We start from the raw sequence: 19,651 nt of genomic DNA on the forward strand, positions 1-19,651 counted from the left end.
TCTTCTACTGCTTTCCAGGCCACAACAGAGAGCTAGATCAGAAGTGGCACTGCTGGGAATCAAAAGAGTACCCAAATGGGATGCCGGAACTGCAGGTGGTGGCTTTACCCACTAAGCCATAGTGCCAGCCCCTAAGTATAAGATTTTGAGGAGTTCTTCTGTTATCATTGAGGAGTAAGTGATAACACTAAATTTGGCATGATGCCTTTTCTGCAGTAGGATCTCAATTAAAATTTGCTGAATGAACAGCACACATTGCAATAGTACCTACTACTGAACAAATACAGAAAATGAATATAGCAACCTTAATGCCATGATTAACCAATAGTCAAAAGATTAACAGAGGGCCGGCGCCGCAGCTCACTAGGCTAATCCTCCGCCTAGCGGCGCCGGCACACCGGGTTCTAGTCCCGGTTGGGGCGCTGGATTCTGTCCCGGTTGCCCCTCTTCCAGGCCAGCTCTCTGCTGTGGCCAGGGAGTGCAGCGGAGGATGGCCCAGGTGCTTGGGCCCTGCACCCCATGGGAGACCAGGAAAAGCACCTGGCTCCTGGCTCCTGCCATCGGATCAGTGCGGTACGCCAGCCGCAGCGCGCCGGCCGCGGTGGCCATTGGAGGGTGAACCAACGGCAAAGGAAGACCTTTCTCTCTGTCTCTCTCTCTCTCACTGTCCACTCTGCCTGTCAAAAAAAAAAAAAAAAGATTAACAGAGAAGACTTGTCTTTACATGTAACAGGTTAAACAGAATTTACCAACGGGCCAGTATTCCCTTCATTGAGCAATGCATATATTATGAGTAAAAACATTGTTATATGATTCTAGGACTACAATAATAAATCAATAATTATTAAATACCCTTTTCCTATATTATGATCCATTTAATATACTATATAAACCATGTGAATGTATATAAGTTCATACACACTTAATATTTTACTCAATCATTGCTGCAATAATACTGCATAACAGCCCACTGCAAAATTCTGTGGCTTATACAATGCACCATTATTCTCATGCTTACCTGAGTATGGATTAGGTATACTTAAACAAGTTTGGCCAAGTTCTGTGTGTTGATACTCCAAGGTGCTGATCAACCAGGTTTCATTGTGTGGGTTAAATTCAAGTCTACCCAATTTTCTGTTATCCATCTTAGACCAGCGGATATCCAAGGAAAATTTGTTTGATGATGAATAGCAAGAAGAAGCTAATGCAAAGTCCTTAGCTGCTATTATATCCAGCAACTTTCCATTGGCCAAGTAAGCCGTTTGGTTGATTCTAAAAACAATAGAATACTGAAATATTCTCTGTGCTGTAGCATGTCACAAGAAGCAAGCAGTTTAGTGCAATGAACTGTAAGTTCACATATATTGTCATTTTGAGGTAAAGAAAAGAAACTTTGCCAGTATTTCTGAGGAAAAATGATTGACTCAAAACCACCAATTAAGAAAAGTAGTTTGTCATCTGGATAAGAGAGAATAGAAGATTTAGACAAATTTAAGACCGAAAAGTAAAATGTATGTGTTATTCAGGGAAGCAAAGATTTGAAGCATTGCCATAAATGGGAGTGGGAACAGAAATTGAAATAGAAAGTCAAAGAGTCAGGTAAAGAAATTCTTGACTAATAATTATTTAAACTCAATTGTCGCAGCAAGAATTTGATGTTTGGATTCTTCATGAACTGAAATGTATACCCTTTCTATGTAAACTATCATATTTACCCATCTGTATATAAATTTTAATCTCAAAAAATATTTTTGCTTGCATTACAACAAATACAATTTTATTGCATGTGGTTGGCAGAATTCTGAGATAAACTCTCAATGTCTCACATTTATTGGTAACTCAGCCTGCTTTGTCCCTGTGTGATGAGACAATTAACTTGCTTAACAACAGAACATGGCATCAGTTAATGGATTTCTGTATTTTAATGAAGCCTCTGATCAATTAATTCTGAATTAATGAAAAGAAGATTATCTGGGGTACCTGAACTAATCAGGGAGCTCTTTTAGAGTAGGGCTAAAAGTCAGAATCTTAGAGCAAATACCCAGTTCCTCTATCCCCTCTCTCTATCCTTCATCCTATCTCCCGCTCTAAATGGAACTTAGCTGACAGTCTGACCAGAGGAACTAGCTAAACCAAGCTGCTAACTCATAGAAATTATAAATTAAAAATATCCAATTTAAATAGCTAATTTTAACATTCTTTATTTCATAGCAATAAAATGATAAATTGCACTAAAATAAAATAACAAGAGTAATACAGTGCTTCACTAAACTTTTAGCAGTGAGTGAGTCTCAAGTAGAAGGAACCGATGCCATTTGGGGAAAATACACAGCAAGGGAGGCCCAACTCTATGGTTTCAAGGTGAAGCTTGAGTGGTTATCTGTCTCCCTAATATGTTTACTTGAGTATTTTTTTTTCAGATGTGCTCTTAATATCATTAGTTTACAAAAGTCAGCATTCAAATTGATATAGGGCAAACGTTAGCATTTGCCTACATGGAAATTCATTTGATTATGTTTATTAGCGTCTTGAATAAGAAGACGTGATTTTTTTTAAATTTATTTGACAGGTAGAGTTATAGACAGTGGGAGAGAGACAGAGAGAAAGGTCTTCCTTCCCTTGGTTCACCCTCCAATGGCCGTTACGGCCGGCGCTGCGCTGATCTGAAGCCAGGAGCCAAGTGTTTCTTCCTGGCCTCCCATGCAGGTGCAGGGGCCCAAGCATTTGGGCCATCCTCCACTGCCCTCCCGGGCCACAGCAGAGAGCTGGACTGGAAGAGGAGCAGCCGGGACTAGAACCCGGCACCCATATGGGATGCCGGCGCCGCAGGTGGAGGATTAACCAAGTGCGCCATGGCACCGGCCCCAGAAGACATAATTTTTATGTTAGAAGCTATTAATGCAATGTAATAGGAAAATTATTTTAATGTACAAAAAATTGACAAGAAAAAGTTGAAATGTAGAACATTTTTTTTCTTAATATGCTCTAAAGTATGGTGTCACAAGTCACACTTCAAGACAAAAATGTGGTTGCAGGAAGTTGAGCTGGAAAGCACTTAGGATCAAAACTTGAAGGAGAAGGAAAGGAGTCTGGGAGAATGGGGCACACAAGAAGCTGCTCTCCAGTGGCTTCTCAGTTTGCCCAGGGGCAAACTCAAAACTCAGAGCTAAGGCCAACTGTTCAAGCCTTTATATCTCCTTTAATGAACATCCACTGGATGTTGGCTACACAGGAAAGGTGAATAGCAATCTTGAAGGCATCAGCTGAGGCATGACATGTGGCAAAGCTCCTAGAAGTTGAGATTCAAGTCCTTGAGCTCTAGAGTGGGCAGGATGGAGCATCCATGATACATCATCTAATATTTGATTGCAATTCGGGCTAATGTATTAAGTGGGAATCAGGGTTACAAAGTAAATCAGTCATTGATTTCTTACTTTCCATAACAAATGCAAAGTGACTTGACTTCATTTTACTTTGATTTTCCCAAATGTAAAATGAGGAAAATAGGATCTGTGTCCCTAGTAACCTCAGAGGTATATACCTTGGGTCAAGGATGGGGAGACAAGAACACAAACTAAAAATTCTTTAAAGATCATTGAAGAAGAAACATGAATACAGATTTTGCAAAAATTCTATCAAGGTGATATACTTTAAAATATCAGACCATTTCTTAGGATTCCCATAAAGGGAATTAACCCTTTATGACACTCTCACTTTGAGACTTCAGTCAAACCCAGGTTAACTTTGTGATTGTGAGTACATGTGTTGCTTGCTGGACCTTAAATTAAAGAAAATTCAGAGGCAGCCATGGAATTTCTAGTGTGGCAGTCACAGAAGGAGTGATTAAACATCTTGTCTTTCACCTTAAGTAATACAGTTCTACCCTGGGAGCTTTAACACCTCACCTCAAAGTTCAGCCCAAGTCCCAAGTGGCTATGAATTGACATCCCAAGCACAACCCTAAATTTAAGAAAGGAAAAAAATGGAGAGAAAATGCTACATGAAACTTTACATTTCAGATTAAAGAATAAGGAAGAACTTAATGAAATCAGAAAGAAAACAAAACACTACTCTGGTAACTGAAGATCAGAATGCCAGAGGAGAGCCCAGTGGTGTTTAGATAAAGCACTATCATCTTTTACCTTAATGAACTCTGCACTGACAAGTCTTTTATGACAAATTTTGTGCTCTAGCCGCAACTTCAGATCTATATGAGATTTGGAGCTCCATTTAAAGTCATATCTGGCCCTGTCATGCTTGTGTGACAAGTTCTCTCAGACCTCATCTGGGTCACTAAATGGAGATCCCATGATAGAGAAAACCGACATCCCATCCATCTTGCTTTGCATGATTGCGCCTCTGTCAGTGAAACTACATAACAATATTAGTTTTATACACTCTCAAAAAATGCAGCCTTGAATTGGCTTCCAGTAGCACAAACAGAAACATCTTGCAAGTGTCAATTTAGAGTATAGTCAGTTTCTTTAACTTAAAAAAAAAAGATGCAGCAATTCCTCCAATCCTGTAGCATATACATCTTCAATGCTATTGCATGTCTCTGTTTTGAACAGGAAGACCAATTTCTCCTCCTTGTCTGAAACAAGGAAAAGACAGATTATGTAAAAAGAAAAATTATTCAAGAATAGATTATAAAGATATCACATTGTATAGTTAATTACATTTTGTTAATTACATGTCAGAGTTGTGGCCATCTTTGGAGTAATTATGCTTTTTCTAATTGTTTTCATCTTCATTTTTATCTGAAATGCCTGTTTTAAAAAGAAACATGTAAACCATTTATTTTCTTGGAAAACTTGAAACATGTCACAATTTGTGAAAAAACTGGATCCCTCGGTTTCCCAAAATATTCTGCAGTTTTTAATAAAAAGCATACTGTTCTACAAAATTGCTGAATGATATGGAAGTCAAGATAAGGTGGCATTGTCATCTATATAACAAAAGTGAGTCATGCACATGATTTTAAAAAAGGCATCACAAAATATGTTATGTATTACTTCATCTTTATGGTACATAAGGGAAGTCATAGGAAACTATCTTGGCCTTTTGAAGCCTGGAAGTAATAAACAGAGTATAACCCGGGTCTGTTCAACTGTAAATGCTTATTAAAGATGAGCTTAGGGTGGATTGTAAAGTTACTGGCCCCAAATAGCAATAAAAAGAACAATAATTGAAAAGGATAGGATGACAAGTGGCACTTTACTATTACCAAAAAAATGTAAGCACTATATACAAAAAGACAGGACTGCAATGTCTAAGATTTGAAATTCCATTTAGGAGTCATATCTTTACCCCAGAGGTTTTCTTCAACATGCATTTTGTTATAATTCTTCCTGACCTCTTGTCGATTGAGATACTGGTATCTATAGAGGAAATTTCATAGAAAATATCCCCTTGAAATGAAGGAACAACTTGCATTTGCCCTTCACTGATATAAACTATATTGAAAACAATTTATGTTGCTCAGCAACATTTAATATGTCAAAGTAAAACCCCACCTTCACCTGGCTCTTAAAAGCAACAAAATTGAATTTCTTAACATGGTTTTTGATATCTGTTTAGTTTAGATTAAATATAGGTTAAAGTGTAATATTTCTATAATCTGATCAGATTCCAACAAATAGGGTTGTTAGGGGCAGGACATGAAATAGAACATTCTGAATTGTTCTAAGCACGTTCACATCTAGACTGTGAATCAGAGTCCCCAGTGGCTCCCTGTGTGAGCCTTGAATCTGCAAAAGATGCGGTATCTCTGAGTGAACTCCCTCTGAACTCTATTTTTCAAAATAATGGTGAAGTAACAACATAATATAAACAAAGTAAGAAGCTGGATTCCTGCTATTGTGAGCATTATTAAAAATTAAGTATTACTGATTTAGAGCCAATATTTTAATTCTAACAATTCCATGTCCTGCCATGGTTTTCCTCTAAAACAGAGTTTTTTTTTTAAAAAAATATTTTAAAGTGTTTGTTCCTTTTAACAACCTATATTTGTTTTAGTTCTTTTGCCTTATTGTTAATTTTGCTTTATCTCACAGGCTCTTTTATCAATGAGATTTGTGATCCCCTTTAAGTATAAGTACATTATATTAAAACATGATGACATATAAAATTCTAAAATTGAAAAGCTAACATATCTTTCTCAAATAAAAGTTATAATGTATGTATCAGGGACGGCACTGTGGCACAGCGAGTTAACACCCTGGCCTGAAGCACAGGCATTCCATTTGGGTTCTGGTTCGAGACCCAGTTGCTGCACTTCTGATCCAGCTCTCTGCTATGGCCCTGGAAAGCAGTAGAAGATGGCCCAAGTCCTTGGGCCCCTGCACTCATGTGGGAGACCTGAAAGAAACTCCTGGCTCCTGGCTTTGGATCGCTGTAGCTCTGGCTGTTGCGGCCAATTGGTGAGAGAACCATTGGATGGAAGACCTCTCTCTCTCTCTCTCTCTCTGCCTCTCCTCTGTGTAACTCTGACTTGCAAATAAATAAATAAATCTTAAAAAGTTATAATGTATTAAAACAAAATAATGTACAGTAAATGTGTGTTCTGAAATATCAACAAATCATTCATAACTTATCTTTCATGGTGAAATGAGTTTTCCATAAATCTGTAGGAAAGTACGTTGAAAACACATGAAAAGCATATATTCCAGAGGTTGGCTTTGTGGTCATCATGATTATTATGCAATTTGCATGTCACACATATAAATAATCCTATTATTGGACCAATTTTAAGTAGAAAAATAAAAGAAAATTTGTCAAGTTTGTCAGATTTGAATAGGTGCTCCATGTCAGATATTCCATTCCATCTCTATTAAATATGAATAACTTATTTTTAAAAGATTAAAATATTAGAATCCTAGGTGTCTTTACATTTTGACAAATAAGAGAAAAAGCTATAGCCAACTGAAGGAAAATATGGTTATGAAATTTTGGAGTTTATATGATTTTTGTAGAATTTCAGGTAATTTATTAATTTCCCAGCAAATATAACTAGGTTCACGCAATTGACCTTTTATATGCTTTCTCACCTGAAATTTAGGAAGCAAACAAATTCTAAAAAAACAGATTTAAAAGTTATGGTATACATGTGAGCTAAAATTTTAAAAAGAAAGACATGCGTATCAGTTTTGTTGCAAATACAGTGTTTTGTCAAACTTTGTTTTAAATATTTGTCAAACGAATTGTCAGGAATTATATATGACTATAGTTGTGACGATTTTGTGCCTTTTTTTTTTTTTTTTTTTTTTTGAACAGGCAGGGTGGACAGTGAGAGAGAGAGAGAAAGGACTTCCTTTACCATTTGTTGCTTCACCCTCCAGTGGCCACTGCGGCTGGCCTGCTGCGGCCGGCGCACGGCGCTGATCCAAAGCCAGGAGCCAGGTGCTTCTCCGGGTCTCCCATGTGGGTACAGGGCCCAAGCACTTGGGCCATCCTCCACTGCACTCCCTTGGCCACAGCAGAGAGCTGGCCTGGAAGAGGGGCAACCGGGACAGAATCCAGCACCGCAACTGGGACTAGAACCTGGTGTGCCGGCGCTGCAGGCGGAGGATTAGCCTAGTGAGCCGTGGCGCCAGCCGATTTTGTGCCTATTTTAAAATTATTATAATCAAAGTTGAATAATTTTTATAGCTTGATGATCTCTTTCTTTTTATTTGTTGAACTCTTTATTTAGTGGAGCCGACAAGCCTTTGACAATAATTAAATTAAAATGCTATAAAAGTAATGATAGACTATCCTGCTATGATTTTTCTTAGAACATCATTAATTTTTAACTGAAAAATGTTCTGTGTCACATTCTATTCTCCTGTGTTCTTTAGTTCATAAATTATGTCCTGTTCTTTTTGCCTTTCATTTTTCCATACCTTGATTTTTCTCCTTGGACTTTTTGTTTTTTCTCTGCTCTGGTAAAATCTTGCTCATTCTTCCTGTCTCAGGTTGGCTTTCCTTTTGCTAAGAAGCTATTTACCCAATGATGTCCATTCCAAGTTGAAGTAGTGTTGCCTCCTAAGCTCCTGGAGCAAAATACTCTTTTCTAACCAGAATACTTACAACATGATGTCACTTGAGAATCTAAACACCACCTACCTTATTTATTGTGCTTTCATTCTCACTGTATCTGGAAGGGGTTAAGTTAATGACTGATTAAATAAGAGGCAATCTTTAATCCCATGTTTTATCAAGTACTCCTTTTATGCTACCTACTCCATTCATATTCATATTTATATTTAATGTTAAAAAGGATTTGCTTCTTTTCCATTTTGTTCTATGCCACCCAATCTAGCACTCCTTATCCTTTTATTATTCTTTTTGAAAGAAAATATTGGAAGCACTACATGAAGAGAAATAGATTAAAGGGGCAGGCATTTGGAGAAACAGTTTGATGCTGCTTAGAACACTTGCATCTTGGTTTGCTGCAATTCCAGTTGAGAGGAGGTAACAGGAGATGGATCCAGTATTTGCATCCCTGTCATGCATGTGGGAGATGGAGACTAAGTTCTGACCTCTTGGCTTCAGATGGCCCACATCTGCCTGTTGCATGCATTAAGGGAGTGAACCAGAAAATGGATGATTACTCTTTCTCTCACTATCTGAGGAACTCTATCGCTCTCTCTCTCTTTCAAATTAAATTTTAAAAAAGTATAAAAAAGTAACATAGATTACATTAAAATTATGAGTTATTTGGAATAGTGGTATATGTATGCCATTTTGTTTTATGAAAATTTTGAATCCAATGGGCATAGTGTAATGTGGAAATTGCAAATTTGTCACTGATAGTAAAAAATGAGCCTGGCTTTTTGAACTCATAGCACATTCAACCTACGGGTTTTCTACTCTTTCTAAGAGGCATCATCAAATTCAGCCTTGACTGCTTCACACTTTCCCAACTGGATAGTGTTTCTGGGCAGGTATCTAAGCTACCATGGCCATGACCTCTCCGATCAATTCTCATTGTCCATGACTTTCTTTTCAGAAACACTAGCCCTTTTCATTTACCTGCCCTCACACCTTATCACTGTCCTAAATATTTCTCACTTACATTATTTTAAGTATATGTAGAAACTCTAAGAAAACATACATAAAGAAATCAACTGAAGCCAGCTTTCTTGGAGTATTTGCATGTCTCACTGTTTAATACATAGTGTTAATACACTATGAGATTTCATTATCCTGACAATATTGAAATTGGTATATTCAGTAGGAGGTCTATTTCTGAGCCCCACATCCACGAACTCTACCAATTGAATATAGAAAATACTGGAGAAAGAAATTGCGTGTGCACTAAATGTGTACAGATATATTTTCTCATCATTATTTACTAAAACATAGTAATTATTTTCATAGTATTTATGTTGTAATAGGCATTATAAGTAATGTCAGGTTAATTTGAAGTATGTAGGAAAATGTGGATAGGTTATATGCAAATAATATACCATTTTTTTGACAGGCAGAGTTAGACAGTGAGAGAGAGAGACACAGAGAGAAAGGTCTTCCTTTTTGCGTTGGTTCACCCCCGAGATGGCTGCTACAGCCAGCACGCTGAGCCGATCTGAAGCCAAGAACCAGATGCTTCCTCCTGGTCTCCCATGCGGGTGCAGGGGCCCAAGCACTTGGGCCATCCTCCACTGCCTTCCTGGGCCACAGCAGAGATCTGGACTGGAAGAGGAGCAACAGGGACAGAATCCAGCACCCCAACTGGGACTAGAACCTGGGGTGCCGGCACCGCAGGCGGAGTATTAGCCTAGTGAGCCGCAGCACCAGCCAAATATACCATTTTATATAAGTGACTTGAGCATATCTGAATTTGAGTATGTGGGATGTTCCTGTAACTAGTCCCATGTATAAACCAAAGACAGATGTATTAGCATCTTAATTTTTTAAAACACAGAAAAAGTAGAGTAAGCTTCCCACATCCTATCCAAAATAAGGGAGTGAATATGTGAACTTAGGTAAAATGATATCAAAGCTCACCTTCTTTGTCAGACTGCTAGAGTTCCTAGTTAGTTATTACTACTATTCATTCAAATGCAACAATAATATGTCATCTGCTCCAAAATAATATCTATTGACTATTAAATAAGAAAAATCTAACATTCAAATTCAACTGCAGTGGTACAAGCTTTCATTGTCATCTTGATTCACTCACCTCATTCAGATATTTTCTGAATTAATCAAATAGACAAATAGTTATCTCCCTCTAATCTCATATCTGAACATATTTCTCTTTCCCAGCTTGCATATTGCTGTGAAATTCTATTCCTACTTCAAATAGCTTATAGAAACAAATAAGGATAGAGTCCTCTCAATTATCTTTCCAAAGTGTCTCTGTAATAATTGCTCTTGTATTATAATGTCCTGTATATCCTATCATATAATACTATATATCAAAGTTCTATTCTAGAATATAAACTGTGTTCTTCCTTGAGAATAGGTTATATCACGATCAGATTCTTAATCCTCACCGCCCCTAGCACAGTGACAGTTACTGACTATGTCCAATTTCTATCTAAATTGATAGAAACCAAAACACAAAAGGTAGACATTTTCTTTGCTATCGGAGAAAAGAGGGAAGAGTGAGAATGAAGACACAAGCGATTACTGTGTACACTGTATTCGTTGCATGTCTTTGTATGGAATTTTCACTTAATTTTCTGTAGATGCAAGTGTTGTTTTCCAAGTATTGTCATCTAAATAAAATGTGTCTACTTTTTCATTCTAATTTTAAATTGCTTTCCTTACAACAGCAGAAGGAATTTTAGGAATGGTGCATTCTATATTGGCAAGCTACACTTAACGTTTTTAGCACCAACTGTAGATATTACCTCTACAGAGGGAAAAATGCTGGCACTACATAAAAATCACATCTGCTGTCACAAATATTGTCATAGGTCCCTTTCTTTCTCCAAAATGGCAGCAGAAAAGCTGTGCATGGAGCAGAGTTCTGAAATGTGGGATCCTGCCCAGGCGCCCCATTGTCCTCTCTGTCACATTATAAGCGAAACAAAAAGACAGTACATGCGGTTGGCTACAGATCTCACTGCCAAAAGTAATAAATAAAATGTTTAAAGGTATGTCTTTTTCAAAGGAGAATGTCTTGATACTCTGCAAAAGGAGACGTATTAATTCTAGCTAAGAGTGAATCTGTGTGCACAGTGGCAGCAAGTTTCCTGATAGACGCAATCAACTTAATTTAGCTCTTAGATAATAAAAGCTAGAAAATATGCAGGAAGACCGTAAGGGAGGAATGGTTTTGGCTTCCAAAATGTACCCAGAATCAGTTCACATTGAATACATCTTAGCATTGAGGATTAAGAAGAGCTATGTGCTATAGCAGAAGAAATACATTTTGAATCCTAACATAACTGTATTATAATATCGATTCTGGCATTTAATAGTTGGGAAATGTTTTCATGTTACTTAACCTCTCAAGTCTTCAGGGCTTTTTTCTTCATTTGAAATTAAGATAATAATCATCTTGTACTGGTATATATTGTAGCTTTTAGAGGTAATCATTATATCTGAAACATAGTTATTCAATGAATACTATTAGTACCATATACAAAATATTAGAACAAGAACAAAAAACATAAATTCATAGAATTATGTTCTATGGAAAGGAAGCAAAAAATATAGGACCTCAATAAAACTTCCCTACATATTGAAGGATTAGTCATTATCTCTCTTCTGGTCCTCAAAAACTCACTCCCTGGTGGCTTAATTCCCTCAAAACAGAAAATGAAATGAAACAAACAAAAAATCCCGGCAGGATATGAATAAACACTTTGTAAAGAAACCAAACATTTTGTCAACTATTCCTAACTTAGTTGTTTGACATAATTGCCTCTTAGGATCCAGTTAGCAGTGACAGTGTTTTTTTTTTTTTAAGATTTATTTTATTTATTTAAAAGGAAGCATTAGAGAGAGAGAGAGAGGGAGAGAGAGAGAGAAGACAGGGAGAGAGGTCTTCCATCCATAGGTTCATTCCCCAAATGGCTGCAATGGCCAGAGCTGGGCCAGTCTGAAGCCTGGAGTCAGGAGATTCTTTCGAGGCTCCCAAGTTTAGGCGCAGGTGCCCAAGCACTTGGGCCATCCTCTACTACAATCCCAGTCACATAAAAAGGAGCTGGATCAGAAGTGGAGCATCCAAGATTCAAACCAGTGCCCATATGGGATGACAGCATTGCAGACAAGGGCTTAACCCGCTCAGCCACAATGCTGGCTCTAGCCACAGTGCTTATAAGCAACAAGTTACCCCAGTCCTAATTTTAAATTGGGATAAAGACAAATACCTGACAACACTTATTAATGCTATATTCAAAAAATAAATCTATGACATTAATTAATTCATTTTTATTTCGACTGATAGATACTAAGTATAGTCTATATACCAAGTAATGTAATGTATGTAGATTTGGGTTTTATGAAGCCAAAAAGTTGGTATGTGAGAAAGAAGGGGGGAAAGGTAGTGACTTCTAGGAAATGAATGCAGAGTTCTGCAAAACAATAAAGAAAACAAAATATTTTGTTCTGGACATGTTAACACTAAAACTAAACCCAGGATCTATGCTTCATTAGAGAGATGGCTCAAGTGGAATTCATAAACTATTACAAAATTTTTTGCTTTTGTTTTACTTCCATTTTCTCTGTCAAAAATTATGTGTGATTCATAGAGGACATTATTAAAAAGAATAGAAATATAATATAATGAAGAAACAGAAAAGCACTTTAGCTCTCTGTAGGAATTTATATCACTGAACTCAAATGCTCTATATGTGAGGAACTGGGAGAAGTTGTGAAAGTGCTACAAAACATTTGCTGACAATATTTGCGGAACTAGTAGAGAGAACAAGAGAATCAGGAAATTAAATATTTGTAAATAGGTATTCCCACTTGAAAGAAACTAAAGTTTCTTGTATAGATGTTTCAATAGTTGCTTTTTAAATCTCTAGACATAAAAAAATGACCATTAGCAAGCAACATAATACACACAGAGAAACAAACTCTATTTTTTTTTAAATCTTAAGATGGTCAGTATTTTTGATACAATGTGAGTGAATTTTATCAATTCATGTACCAAAACCTCTTTTCAGGTTTCTGGGATGAATAGGAAGCTAAATCAAGGACTGACTGTATAACTAAGTAATTTCAAATGTAGACTGATAAGAGTTAGTGAGAAAATTTTCACGTAGAGTTATTAATTCTCTGTCTTCAGACCTGCCAGTTCAAAAGTTTTAATGATGCTATCTAATCAGAAAGAGAATATAAAAATACTCAAAAACCGTGGAGTTAATACATCATGATAGAAATAATTGAGTAAATGTAAATTAATAGATGTAGTGTTGTAAATCAAACTATACTCACATTAGTACAAAATAGTAAAGCTGACTTAAGGATAGCATTTGTGTGTTTGCTGTAAGGTTTATCTTAAAATTTGAAATAATAATATATATCAAGTTAAGTTTCCTTCTCAACCAGGATATTTCCTCCTGATTAATTATTAACTAGCTCTTATGTTAGTATAAGGGATTGGATTCTCTGTCAAATATTATTAAGTTCCTTGAACCTAGATTTGTGTATGGAGGTATCATAAAATGTACTATACACACACACACACACACACACACATATACATATACACAAATTACTCATAGCATCATTTATTAATTTGTTCCTAAACAGTCATTTCTTGAATAACAGTAGCTTCTATATCAAACAAAATTCTTATTGTCAAATTTTGTATACATGCATCATACCATAAAATGCCACATAAATTGATTATAAAATTAAATTTTAGTATTTCAAAAGGTGTCAGATTTGATAATAAGAAATAAAAAGAAAAGAAGAAAGAAAAGGAAGGAAGGAAGGAAAAGAATGAGCAGAAGCAGAAAACGGGCAGCAGCACCAGCATCAGAAGAGTGCTGAAGAACAATTTCATGTGAAGCTTTTATTAGTGAGGATATGGTCATTTAAACAATCAACTTTTTATAAAAAATTGATGTGTTTCTTTTTATTTTATTTGGAAGTTGGAGAGACAGAGATAAACCAAGCTATTTCATCCATTGGTCTACTTCCTAAATACCCACGACTACCAAGGCAGATTAAAATAAGAAGCTGAAGTCAATTTGCGTCTCCCCCTGAGTGGCAGGGACCCCAATACTTAAGCTATCATTTGCTCCCCACAGTGCTATGTATTAACAGAAAGCTGTAATCTGAAGTAGAGCTGGGACTTGAACCAGGCATTCCAGTATGAAATGCAGCCATCTCAAATGGCATATTAACCATTGCATTAAATACATTCTTTTTGGTCAAATTTTGAACAAACGTTAAAAAAATGGTGACATGTTGAGCATTTTTAAGAGAACAACTTGAATATCAAAGAATTAAAAATTACCTGAAGTAATTAATGTAATATACTACTCTCTCAACAAAAGCCTTCTTCATAATCATGTATCTCAGGTCAAACATAAATTGAAGAATATGCTGTCTTTATAAAATTTCATAAAAAAATCATCACATAACCAAAATATATCAAAAGGTGATTCACTCTGTTACCTCTTAATTAATTTCATCAATTTAAGATTTGTTGACCTTCAGATGTAATTTTAATTTTGATAATTTAATTTTAAGACTAAATCCCAACAAATTATTTTTTCTCACAGTATTCTATAATAATTAATTTCCCTTTTTTGGAGTAAACTCATTTTAACTATCTTTTTCTGATACTAGTTATACTTAGATAGTATAAATCTCAAATGTTGTCACTTGAGAAAGCTCACTCTGTATTTCAGCAGATTAACCTTCCATACATTATTATCTATTCAATTCGCTAATGTATTCAAAATATTTGAATTACTTTCCTGGACTAGGCTTTGTTATGAATCTGGGGAACAGCTGTGAATAAACAGATAAAATCTTTCCCCTTCTACCCTCCTTATATTGATCAACAGCTTAACAAATTCTCTTTGTGTCCTAGGTCCACCTTGCCTTTTATAACAATACTTAACAAATCACCTCAAGAACATAACAGCCTTTCAAATATTTGAAAGGAGTTTTCATGGTTCGCTTTCATCCTTTCTTCCTGTTTGAAATACCCAGCTCCTTTAATTGTATTTTGTTGACATACTTTTGAAATCCATTCACAACTATCAACTTCACATGATGCATGGTGATTTCTAGATTACTCCCTCATCATTAACTCACTCTCCTTTAATGCTGTCCTAAAATTTATAAATCGAGGATGCTTTTAAAATGTTGCTTACCAAAAGTAAATTAGATGAATATACAACATGCAGTGTAGAATAGAATATAAATATCATATTCCTTATCTAGGAAATTGTAAAATCAAGTTTAGAACCAAAAATGTTTCCATAATTTTTCAGAGACCAAAGTAAGTGCTTTTTTTTTTTTTTTAAAGATTTGCTAATTTATTTGAAAGTCACAGTTACTCAGAGAGAGAAGGAGAGGTAGAGGGAGAGAGATAAAGGTCTTACATCAGCCAGTTCACTCCCCAGTTGGCTACAACAGCAGGAGCTACACTGATCTGAAGCCAGGAACCAGGATCATCTTCCAGGTCACCCACATGGGTGCAGGGGCCCAAGCACTTGGGCCATCTTTTAATGTTTTCTCAGGCCATAGCAAAGAGCTAGATCAGAAGTGGAGCAGCCAGGACTCGAACAGGCACCCATATGGGATGCTGGCATTGCAGGCAGCGGCTTTATCCACTACTCCACAGCTGGCCCCAAAAGGAAGTGTTTTAAAGCCCAAATAAGCTTTCATTTAAAAAAAATAATTTACTTATTTATTTATTTGGACAGCAAAGTTACACAGAGAGAGGGAGAGACATAGGAAGGGAAACTTTCTATCTGCTGGTTCACTCTGTAATTGGCTACCAACCGCCAGGGAAGAGCCAGAGCAAAGACAAGAGCCAGGAACTCCATCTTTGTCTCCCTTATGAGTGGCCAGGACGCAAGTACCTGGAAAATCTTTGATTGTCTTCCCAGGCTCCTGACAGGAAGCTGCATCAGAAGTGGAGTAGCCAGCACTCCACCCCACATTCTAATGTCACAAGCAAAGTGACGCAGAGTCAACACAAGCCACATCACGTCAATTCCAAGCATTTCTTTATCTAACTTATTCATGGTACTTTATTTACAAAGGCTTTCAACCATCTTTTTCTTTGAGCTATGTTTAGTACTGCAGGGCTTAATATTTATCTCTGTTAAATTCCATCCTTCTTGCTGATTTCAGCTCAATGTTTTAGACTTTTAAGGTAATATTAATTCTATTTCAGTGATATTTTTAATATTCTCAAGTATTGTGCCACCTACAAATTCAATAAGTAGTCTTTCTCTCTCAGTATCCAATTAAAAGATAAATATAATAAACTGGAGGCAAGCATAGATTCTGTGACAACATGTCAGAAGTTGCCACTGGCTATTTCTTTGCACAAGGATGTTGAGCAAGGTGCTAATTTTTCCTCTTATATCACCCAATTTCTATTCCACACGTTTGCCACCATGCAATGATAAATACAGTTACAATACTTTTCTGAATCAAGAATACACCATAAAATACATCCAGCAAGTTTTTTTAGTTAATTGTACAGGTTCTTCCTCTGTGCATTAATTGTACTTTTTGTGTACTTACAGCAGAATAGCTATTTTAATTAGATTAGAGTCATTTGTACGGCAGGTCAAGAAATGGTACTAATAATCACCAACTGAGTGAGTTAATGAGTTAATGAGTAGTAGGTAAGTCTGATTCAACTTTTATAAGGAGCTTAACAGAAAATTCCACAAAGCTGTTGTCCTGTACATGCTGAATTGTTGTTGGCAACACCTAAGGTTTTAGCTAACAAGACCCTGATATTGTGATTATTGTATGGCTATAAATTGTAAAAATGACAGGAATTGCTACTCATATTTAGAGCTGGAGAAATTGGAGTAACTAAAAATTATGACTGCTCCAGGGTCTATGACAAAGCAATTTAAAATAGGACTCACATGTCCTACTTTAGAGAAATGTTCTGTACAAATCAGGGACACATCTGTCAAATCAGAGGAGCTGCTTGGGGGCATATCATGCTTTGCCAATACAAATTAATGTAGCTGCTTGGAATTAATGTTTTCTTTTGTTTGTTAATTTTTTACAATGGTGCATGCAACTCTTTTATTATTAAAAATTTACCATACATCAGTTATGTAATAGATATTCAGCTATTTGTAGACCCTATCATAACCATTAAATATATAATATTTAATTCGATGTTTATAATGCAAACATTAAAATACATACATTAAATACATACATATAATACATACATTAAAAATGTCTCCTCATTCCTGGGAATTCACCATCTATTTGCGGGACATGCATGCTTGTGAAAATTAATAGCTAAAATATTATTAAATTTATAGCTAAATATTACTAAATTAATATCTACAAATATTAATTCATAAATAAATAAATATAGTCTAATAATACAATATTCCAAATATAATAAATATAATATAAATTTATAAATAAATATTATTAAATTAATTGCTAAAATATTATTAAATGTAGCCAGTCCTTTTTAACATTAAGTAATATTATTTTGTTTGTTAGTTGATTAATGATTCAACACATTTTAATGAATTACTGCTATGTTCTAACTATGGAATTACCCTACTAGGCAAAATATGGATTCTGAACTCTTAGTGACTCACAATCTCATAGACATTGTAGAGGCTGAGAGAGGAGATCTGGATAAGTATCTGGTCAGTAGAAGATTCATGAGAAAATTAAAACCAGAATGCTGTATCTTGAAAACTGAGTAATCACAGACTAGAGACCAATTCGATTCCAGGCTACAGAATCAATGATTTGCCTATGAAAGAAAAGTAATGACAAAAAAAAAAAAAAAGGCTGCTTCTCAAGAGACACTGCTTTTTTTCTCCTTCTTCCTTTTCCTCTTCTCTTCCTCCTCCTCCTTCTTGTTTTACTGAATCCATCAGATATATCAATTTGGAAAACATAATGATACAGATATTAACTGGAAGAGAACAAGGCTTGCATGAGGGAAAGATGAGAATGAAATTGTGCCTGAATAAATGAGTTTTAAAATTATTTGAAAGCAGTGAAATATTTATTGCTCTATTACATGAAGAATTTGCTTTAAATTCACAACCTGAAGATCTAATTTATACCCCTTGAATCTGAATGTCAAACCTGGTGTGAAGACTAAAATAAAACACAACTTAAAGAGACAAAATGCTTCCAACTTACCTAGAAAAGGCCACTATAGAGCGTTTTCAATGCTGCCTGTCATTCAGTTTGCAAATTATAGGTCTTCCACTGCACATTGATGATCCACCACTGCCATGAGAACAAAAGTGCTGCCCTAGCCACACACACTATTGGGGAGAGGATGACATGCTGCTTATAAATACTGTAGTTGGGAGGTCAGGGTAAATTCTGAACACAGCAGATCATGAAGCCTGCATTAGAAGTGCAATTGAACTATGTCAATTTGTTTGAAAGCAAATATGCTCTGATAAGTGAATATTCACGCTTTTAGCAGTCAATATACAGCTTTGTCTACTGTGGACATTTGGAGAGTGGGTAGCAAATAGAATCTCTCTCTCTCTCTCTCTCTCTCTCTGTGTGTGTGTGTGTGTGCGCGCACCGCAAGCATTGGGGGAGGTTCAGGCTTTCAATATTGAAACTAAATAATTAAAATATTTCTAAAAAGAATCTTTAAATGATGATCTCATTATAACCCAATATATCTAAAATCAAACTTCTCTCCTTAAAAATGTTTTCCATTATTTTACATTTCAGACGTAATGATAGCATCACTATTCTAGCTGATTATTCAAATTAGAATCTTTAGTATATTATCTTTGATTTTTTGCTATTACCATACTATATTTGCAAACTGTCTTCATTTTCGTTAATATAAATAAAACAGAAGCCGTGCATGCCACAGATATAATTCCAAGATTTCCCTCCCTATCCCCATCCCTATGGAGACCCCCCTCACTCCCTTCTTCTCTTCCTTTCATCAGATTTTATAAATAAATAATTTTAATCCATATCACATTCACTGGCTTAATACCGTGATGGTAATTTTCAACAAGTAAAAAGTAGGAAGACCAGAGTTCCACAGGAGTATAACACAGGCTAAAGATGACAATCATACTACAAAATGTCCATTTCATTCCTATACATTTCTTGAATTACATATTAACTATCACATATCAAAGAAAATATATGATATCTGTCTTTTGAAACTGGCTAATTTCGCTAAACATAATGGTCTCCAGTTGTATCCATTTTATTGCAAAGACAATAGTTATTTCTTTTTTATGGCTGAATGGTATTTCATAGTGTATAGATACCACATTTTCTTTACCCAGTCATTGGTTGATAGACATCTGGGTCTATTCCATATCTTTGCAATTGTGAATTGAGCTGCAATAAACATGGGAGTACAGAAAACTCTTCATATAATGATTTCTTTTCCATTGGGTGAATTGCCCAGAGTGGATTGCTGGGTCAATGGTAAATCTATTTTCAGCTTTCTGGTGAATCTCCACACAGTCTTCCACAATGGCTGTACTAGGTTGCATTCCCACAACAGTGGACTATG

Source organism: Oryctolagus cuniculus, chromosome 9 (assembly GCF_964237555.1).
Source record: "Oryctolagus cuniculus chromosome 9, mOryCun1.1, whole genome shotgun sequence".
Taxonomy (NCBI): Eukaryota; Metazoa; Chordata; class Mammalia; order Lagomorpha; family Leporidae; genus Oryctolagus; species Oryctolagus cuniculus.